Source organism: Dipteris shenzhenensis, chromosome 1 (assembly GCF_047967505.1).
Source record: "Dipteris shenzhenensis isolate YYH24624 ecotype China chromosome 1, Dip_SZ_1.0, whole genome shotgun sequence".
In the NCBI taxonomy this organism is placed as follows: Eukaryota; Viridiplantae; Streptophyta; class Polypodiopsida; order Gleicheniales; family Dipteridaceae; genus Dipteris; species Dipteris shenzhenensis.
In genome coordinates, this window is record NC_141596.1 from 3,493,878 (window position 1) to 3,502,789 (window position 8,912).

Genomic DNA, 8,912 nt, shown 5'->3' on the forward strand with positions numbered 1-8,912 from the left:
GTATTAGCGCGTTTATTTTGCGCGTTTACACTGAGAAACAGACGCGCATTTAGACGCATAGATAGACGCAAACCAGAGAATACAGAAAGTGAGATTTTGGTGTTCATCATTGCTTTCCAAACATTGCCCATGATTACCAAAACAGATAATTTTTTGCAAGCCCACATATACAAGAATTAAGTGAGATGAGGAGAATGAGACAATATGTAAAATAGTTTTGCCAATATCAATTATGGGGCTACGGTTCAATCTCATCCTCAATGAGATCAACCCTTGCCAAACTATCTACTTCAGAATCCAAACAAGTGTTTAGATCTACAAATACATTCAACCCACTACTACTTGTGCCACTCATGTGCTCATCGAAATCAGCATCTCGAATGGTAGGCTCATCCTCATGGGTAATGGCCTCAATATATGTATCTCCTATCTCATGATCATCCTCCTCTCTCGTATCACGGTCATCATCACGTCCATGGCCATGATCATCCTCCATATGCTCCATATTAGTAAATGTACTATACATCACTTTGGAACGTGGCATAATAGGTATGACATGCCACCATCTATTATTATCCACCATTGGTTGATAGACAACCTAATTCAAACACAAATACAATCATGTTACTTTTCTTGCATCAAATATTTAAAAGCAAGGATTTTTATATGTGTGCACAGTACCTATTCACATTGTTGTGGTAGTACTAGTGTGTCCTTCCTACTTTGCCAAAACTTTGTGGAGTCAATAGTTACAAAGCCACTTGCATGGCGTTTGATTGTTGCATTAGGGCCTCTTTCCACCACGTCCTTAAACCACTTTACATCCAAAACATACACAAAGAAGCGTCGAAAGTCAAGCATAATAATATCTTGGATTATGCCACAATAATCATCCATGGCTCCATTGGCTCCCTCAAAGCTAGCAATGACGCCGCAATCTTGTGTGTTTCTCTTATCATCAATCCGTTTATGGACACATCCCATTCTCCATACTTTGAGATGTGATTGAGTGTAATCCTGCGTGCACAATACATGTTTCCTGAGTGTTTCCTCGACATCGGTAACACAGACATTTGATTTTTTGCTCCAACCACATTTCGCGATGGTGGATACGGAGGGATTCATCCTCACTGGAGCTACTTGTTGAAGATGAAGACATCCTACAAACAAACAACCCACCAAATTTGCTCTTCTTCAAATGTTTAATTTAAACTCTGTGGCGTGTCTAAAGGCGCGTCTAAAAGCGCATCTACTCTGTGTATTTAGACGCGCCTATAGATGCGCTATTAGACGCGATTATAGATGCGGCTTTTAAACCTGCTTTTTAGCACGTCGCTCGCTTTGCTTTTCTTCACATTACTTATACTTCGCGTGGCTTGCTTCCTTCCTTATTAGCAGATCCATAGTTTCGATGCTTAAGAGGAAGGCTCCCATACTTATTTCCAAGCTTACACTTACGAGGAAGGCACCCACACTTACTTCTAAGCTTCAAGGAGAGGAGGATGAACAAGGAGGAGAAGCAACTTTGAAAAAGAAAGAAGAACCTTCAATACCTCTATCCAAGTAAGTCTTTTTGCAGTTGATCTTGTTTGGAAGTTTGCTCTCTTTAGATTTGTACTTTCTCGTATCCAAAAAGCGCATGATCTGGGTATCAGTGTCACATTTGTGTGTCGGGTGCAATGTCCTTTTCTACTTTTTAGGAATCCCGTCTGTCGAAGCACATCTATAGGCGCATCTCAGAGCGCGTCTAAAAGCGCGTCTACAGGCACGTCTAAATGCACGTCTAGCCTGTTTCAGACACAGATAGATGCATCGATAGATGCTCTGTTCTAAAGACGCTCTATTAAACGCTCTGTTAGATGCTCTGTTAGATGCATCTATAGATGTGCAAATCGGACGCGTCTATAGACGTGCTCTGACAGTAAGCCTCTCTTCCCTTCCCCTTTCTTCTCAGCTCATTAGTAATAGATTTTTTTCCTTTTTTTCCAGTTCAACATGTGGCCAGGAAGCGCTTTGAGCTCACCTGATCCCCGAGAATCTATTTGGAAGGAATTATATAACCTTTTAAAGCACCCTCCTAGTCCTGCGGAGTTGTAGGGGTATATGACGGGTACTCTAAACACTCCCCAGGAGTCGGTACTACAGACTCCAAGCCACCCCACACCGCCTGAGATCACCCCAGCGGAGTCAGCACAACTATCTTATGCCCCTTCTTATGCCCCTTCCCCCATACCGTCTTATGCCCCTTCCCCCATGCTGTCTTATGTCCCTTCTACCATCCCGTCTTATGCCCCTTCCCCCATGCCGTCAGGAGGTCCTTCTGTCTCGCAGAGCCGTCGACGTACTCCTGTGCCGTCGAGACTCGGTTCTCCAGCTACGAGTGGTCAGCGTAGTCTCGTGCAGTCTCCAACTACGAGTGGCCAGCGTACGAGCTTGACACAACAGGGTAGCAGGCGTAGTAGCAGGGAGAGCGGTGGGGGATGCATGGCATAGTGCTTTGGGCCATGTGGCAGTGGGGAGGATGATGATTCAGATGATTAGACGTGCCTCTGGGTGATGGTACGATTTATTATGACATCACTCAGACAGGAGGCATCTTGATGGATGCGCGGGGGAAGGACATCATGGCCTTCATGCGCTCTGTAATTGCTAACAATTACAAAGATTGCTTTATCCACTACAAAGACCACCCAAAGAGGTTGGCTGATGAGACCCTCGCTACTGTTCGCTTTAGGTATCCTAACCCCCCCAATCGCCAGTTCATAGATAAATGGGCCAAGTCAAAGATTGTTACGATACTTGGTAATAAAAGATCTTCGCTTAAGAGGCAGGCACTAGCGGAGCTTGCCAGGCTTGACGCAGGTCAACCACCAAGGGGCCCGCCCCACACCACTCACAAGCGTGAGTGGAAGAAGGCAATGAAGTCAGTGAGGGAGGACCCCAGTCTGCAACACGTGGAGGCACGGAGGATCTAGATGGAGGAATATGGAAGCGTGCATTTTGGAGCAGGGGGTGTTGAATCATGGGAGGCCCAATTTGTAAGTATCGATCTCAAATTATATTGCTTATGTAGTTTATTAGGAGGTTGTTTCTTTGTACTAGTCCCTCTGCAAAGTGTGTCGTCATGCAGCTTGAGATCGTGGGAAGATACCCTACTCCTGTGAAGACAGCCTACCACCGCCACCATCACAGAGGAGATACATGGAGGCACTTCTATGATGACGGGTTGATTACTGAGGAGCAGTATACCCAGGCTACTGGAGCGGCCCCCCCAGGTATTTGAAAGTAATTAAATAATGCCAAAATTATAAGTAAAGATTTGATTTTTCATACATTGATATATGTTGTCCCTTGTTTACAGGCCCGTGCACAAGACGATGAGGAAGAGGAGGAAGGAGGTGCAGAAGGGAGCACAGAAGGGAGCGTGGAAGGGAGCGAGGACCTGGAGAACATAGATTAGTCGTACAAGTAGTGCTAGCTACTCTTTTTTGTACTTAAAGCCACTGGCTTGGCTTCGTGCCTCTTGTATATACACTCCTCTTATTTTTTGTACTTGAAGCCACATGACATGGCTTAGCTTCGTGCTATATGTATATACAAGCACTTTTTGAGCTTTCAATCTTATTGCGTTTTGGAGTTATAATGTTTTATTTGGAATTGTAATTAAAATGCGGTTGGCTGTAAGAATTAAATTACACAATGTGGATATGGGATTCTTGTAACTTTGTAGCATACACAACATACACAGCATTCTATAAAAAAAAAAAAAAAAATAAAGCGCGTCTATCAGTGCATTTAAAAAGGCGTATATATATGTGTCTGTCTGTTCGACTTGCATCTATATTTGCATCTATAAGCACGTTTATAAGCGCGCCTATTTATGCATCTAAGTGCGCATCTATACATGCATGTGTCTGATATATAGACGCGCAATTAGATGCGGGTCTCTAGACGCGAAAATAGACGTGCAAATAGACGCGCCCTTAAGTTTTTTATTTAGTTCAGTAAACGCGTCTGTGCACGTGTCTATGGGTGCTTTGTCTTGTTTTGTGCTTTGAGGTGTGTTACTCAAACACGCACATGCTCGATGGGCATGATAATTTTCATGTGCATTAACTTACCTGTTTTAAGGAAGCTTCAAAGTATTATGCCCATGGGATATGGTTATGATGGTCAAAGTCACCACAAATCCTCTTTTGCACCAAGTGTTATGCACAATCGCCAAAAAACATGCTCTGAGGTGTGTTATTCAAAATCACACATACCAGATGGGCACGATACTTTTCACACACATCAGTCTTACCTATGTTGAGGCATGTGCTGAGAGTGTTCTCAACAGAAGTAGAACAGAAGAGGGAGAGAGAGAGAAATAGAGAGCCACACAAGTTTTTGGTGGGTGTAGAACACACTAATCTTCTTTTTCATTCATTTATATATGTGTTTGAGTATTGTACATAACCGGGGTAAAGGCACAGTGACCTTTAACCCCCACAACCTCCGACTTAAAGGACAATGTGCCTTTAAGGGAGAACAACCAGTGAGCATACTATCCAATGCCCATCAATACATGACAATACTCAAACCGCTGACTAGGTAGACTCTTCATCAGCATATTTGCAGGGTTATCATCTGTATGAACCTTGACAAGCTCTTTGTGCTTGTCCTCAAGTACCTCCCTGATGAAATGGTACTTGACCTCAATGTGTTTGGTCTTTGCATGAAAGACTGGATTCCGTGCTAGCTGAATAGCACTTATGGAATCACTATGCAATGTTGGTATACCTATATGAATCCCCATATCTCCTAGTAGCTGATCAAGCCATATAGCCTCCTTGGAACCCTCTGTGGCTGCAACATACTCAGCCTCTGTGGTAGACAAAGCAACACACTTCTGTGCATGAGACATCCATGACACTACACCACCTACAAAGGTGAACACATAACTAGAAGTGAATCTTCTACTATCCGCATGCCTTGCATAGTCTAAATCTATGTATCCAAGTACACGCATGTCTCCTCTACCAAAGCAGATGCACATCTCCTTGGTACCCTTCATGTACCTCATGATGCACTTAACTACCTCCCAATGCCTCTTTCTTGGATTAGCCATATATCGGCTAACAACTCCCACTGCAAATGCAATGTCTACTCTAGTAGCTATCATAGCATACATAAGACTCCCAACCACTGATGCATAAGGAACCTTGGCCATCATGGCCCTCTCCTCATCTGATTTGGGACTATATGTATGACTCAGTTTCACTGCCTTCCCCCCTTCCATATTGAAACACTGCAATACTTTTGTAACATACTCCTTCTGTGAAAGCCAAAGGAGTTTCCTACTCCGATCACGTGTGATGCGCATACCAAGAATATGACCTGCAAGTCCCAAATCCTTCATATCAAAGGCCTCATGCAACTTGGCCTTTAATGCATCTTTCTCATAAGTATTCTTGCTAACCAATAGCATATCATCCACATATAGTGCCAGGAGTATCATGCTATTATCCTTAGCCCTTCTAGTGTAGAGGCAGTGATCAATTTCACTCTTTCTAAAACCATGGGATTGAATGAAAGCATCAAAATACTGATACCATTCTCTAGGCACTTGATTAAGACCATAGAGACTCTTCTTTAGCTTGCAAACTAAATGCTCTTTGCCCTTTTCTTCAAAGCCTTCCGGTTGCACCATGTAAATTTCCTCATGTAGATCCCCATGCAAGAAAGTTGTCTTGACATCCATCTACATAAGCTCTATATCCTCTGCTGCCACTAGTCCAAGCATGCATCTAAGTGTGGTCATCTTCACAACTGGAGAGAATATCTCATCAAAGTCCACACCGTTCTCTTGCTTGAAACCTTTAGCGACAAACGGGCCTTGTACCTAGGCACATCATCACCTTTGAATTTCATCTTGTAGACCCATTTACATGGCAATGCTTTCTTTCCATGTGGCAAAGAAACCAAGTCCCAAGTCTTACTTTTCATAAGTGAACTCATCTCTGATTGCATAGCATACTCCCACTTGTGTTGATCCTTGTGCATCATAGCCTCTGTGTAGCAAGAAGGCTCCCCACAATCAATAAGCATCACATAGTCTACCCCTGGAACAAACCTATCAGGTAGTCTAGACACTCTAGATGATCTTCTCAAGGGCATTTCAGCTTGTTGTCCCACCTGTATATCAGCCACATTTGGCTCATCATTTCCACCAATAGATGATCCATCATCTACCCTTGATTGTATACCTGTGGGAGTACTTGTTAGTACCATTTCTTGCACATTTGGTGCATGGATAGCTTGCTATCTATCAACATATGTAGGTGATTCACATCCTAGAAAGTGATTCTCCTCATTTCCACATCCCTCATGGGTGCCTTATGCATCTTCTTCTCATTGAAGACTACATCATGGATGCGTATGATATTCTTTGCTTCTGGATCCCAGAGATGATAGCCCATCTCTCCACTTCCACCATAACCCAGAAAGATGCATTTCCTAGACTTAGGATCTAGCTTCTTTCGAAGCTCTTTTGGCACATGTGCATATGCCTCACACCCATATATATGCAAATGAGAGTAAGAGGGCTTCTTGCCACTCCATGCCTCTTTAGGAATACCACCATCCAAACTCTTACTAGGTGATCTATTGATCACATGCATTGCAGTCTTCAACCCAAAAAGCACCAGAAAGACTTGCATTAGAAAGCATGCATTGCAACCTTTCTTGAATGGTACGGTTCATCTTTTCTGCAACAGGATTTTGCTCTGGAATACGAGGGGATGCGAGCTCCCTCTTAATCCCACATGTATCACAGAAATGCTGAAAGTCAAGAGAGAGATACTCTCCACCATTGTCAGTCCGTGGGCATTTAAGCGTTCTACCTGGCTGATCCTCAACCAAGGCCAGCCATTTCTGAAATACCTGGAACACATCACTCCTCTGAGCTATAGCAGAATGGAAGTAGAACGGAAGAGGGAGAGAGAGAAACAGAGAGCCACACAAGCTTTTGGTAGGTGCAGAACACCCTAATCTTCTTTTTCATTCATTTATATATGTGTTTGAGTATTGTACATAACCGGGGCAAAGGCACAGTGACCTTTAACCCCCACACATGCAAAGTATTATGCCCATATGATATGCTTTGGATGTTTATCCTCACCATAACCCTCATTTTTAACCAAGTGTTTTGGACAACTGTAAAAAACCATGCCCTTGTTCAACTTTCTGGTTACATGTTTCCTTCATGGCTAGCTCTATCCTTAGATTCATCTACATCTTTGCATGACCTTTCCTTTCTCTCAAGATCTTGCTCCTCTCTCTTTCATCCTGACGTATGAGGTGACCTTGCTTCCTTTTCAAATGCTTGCTCACTTTCTAAACATGCTCGCTCTCTTGCATGGTGACTTTGTGTCTTTGCCTTTGAAGCTCATATGGCACTGTATTGAGATCATGTTCTCACTTTGTGTTCCACCATTACATAGAAAAACGTGTGTGTGTGTGTGTTTATCTATATCCAATTATATCTTTGTCTAAGTCTTCTCTTTCCTTCTAGGTTTTCAATTCTCAACATCCTTTAATATAGATTTGTTGCTTGTATGCATATTCTTGTAGGAAATTATTAATTCTCTTATGTTAGTATAGATTTTCACATAGTTATGTATGATGATTTTGCTTTATGAAATACATTTGTAGCTTTATACAAAATATGCTTCCTTGCTTAGTTTAGCTAGCTTATATACTGCATAATTATGTTAATTACCTTTTCATTTGGGATCGGGAGAGGAATTCCTCTTGAAAGCTAAATTTAAAATCCTTTCTTGAACGTACCTAACATTTTTCCCTATAGTCCTTAATCCTACTTTTTTTTCAACAAAATTTATTCAACTCGACCAATTGATCCTTGAATAGTTAACTTATCTTATGTGGGATCATCAATGACTAAAATATTGGATTATTGGCTCATGTAATTAATCCTTGTAATTTCTTTCAATAGGGCAGGGACTACCCCCTTTCAATTATTTATTGACATGGACTACCCCCTTTTAATTACTTTCATTCAATCCTTGTAATTTCTTTCAATGCCAAAGTTCACAAGGGATGTTACAGAAATTATGTTTTTGATATATCTTGCTTTGGACATTATTATTTTAGTCAAGTGTGACTATGGCAAAGTACTCCATAGGAGTGCACTGGATGCGGTGGGGGTCCTAGTGGATACTTTGTGTGGTTAGTTGGGGACGCTTGATTAGCTTGTGTTTTGCCATGATAGATGGTCCGTATTGTGGGTGATTCCACGTTAATACTGATGTCGCTAGTGCAGCTTGTTGAGATATCGAGCTCCACTCGAGATATGCCAGGGTGACCGTTGTGTACTTATGTCACCGACTTGTTAGCTGGAGATGCGGTTGGTACACCGCCCACGAATAATAGCTGGATGACAGCTATCCTTATCTACTATAGTTTGTGGCTCAATTAGTATGCCACCTTAGTTAGTTGAGTTTGGTTTGAGACCCACATATAGGGTTCTTCTATTTCTTTGTACTAGAGTTCTTTTGGCTTATACAACTAAGAAGAGGAAAACTGTTTTTCAGCCTCCACCTTCATGTGTATTCCCCCATTGTGCATGTGAGAAAGCCTCAAGTGAGACTCCTTCCCTCTCTCCCACAATCTTCACATGGTATCAGAGCCTTGTTCTTGGTAAGGATCTCAAGAAAGCAAGCCAAGTTCATGGTGTCCTGGTAAGAGGACCAGTGTTGCTTTCCTATTTCGAGTTTGGGAGCAAATCTCTGCAGGTAGCACAGCCAGAAGTGCAAGAGTGCACTGTTTCAGATTGAGACGCCCTTCGTGGTGGGACTTTATTTTCTGATTTGAGGCCGTTTCGGGGCCCGTTTTGAAGGCAGAAGTTCTTC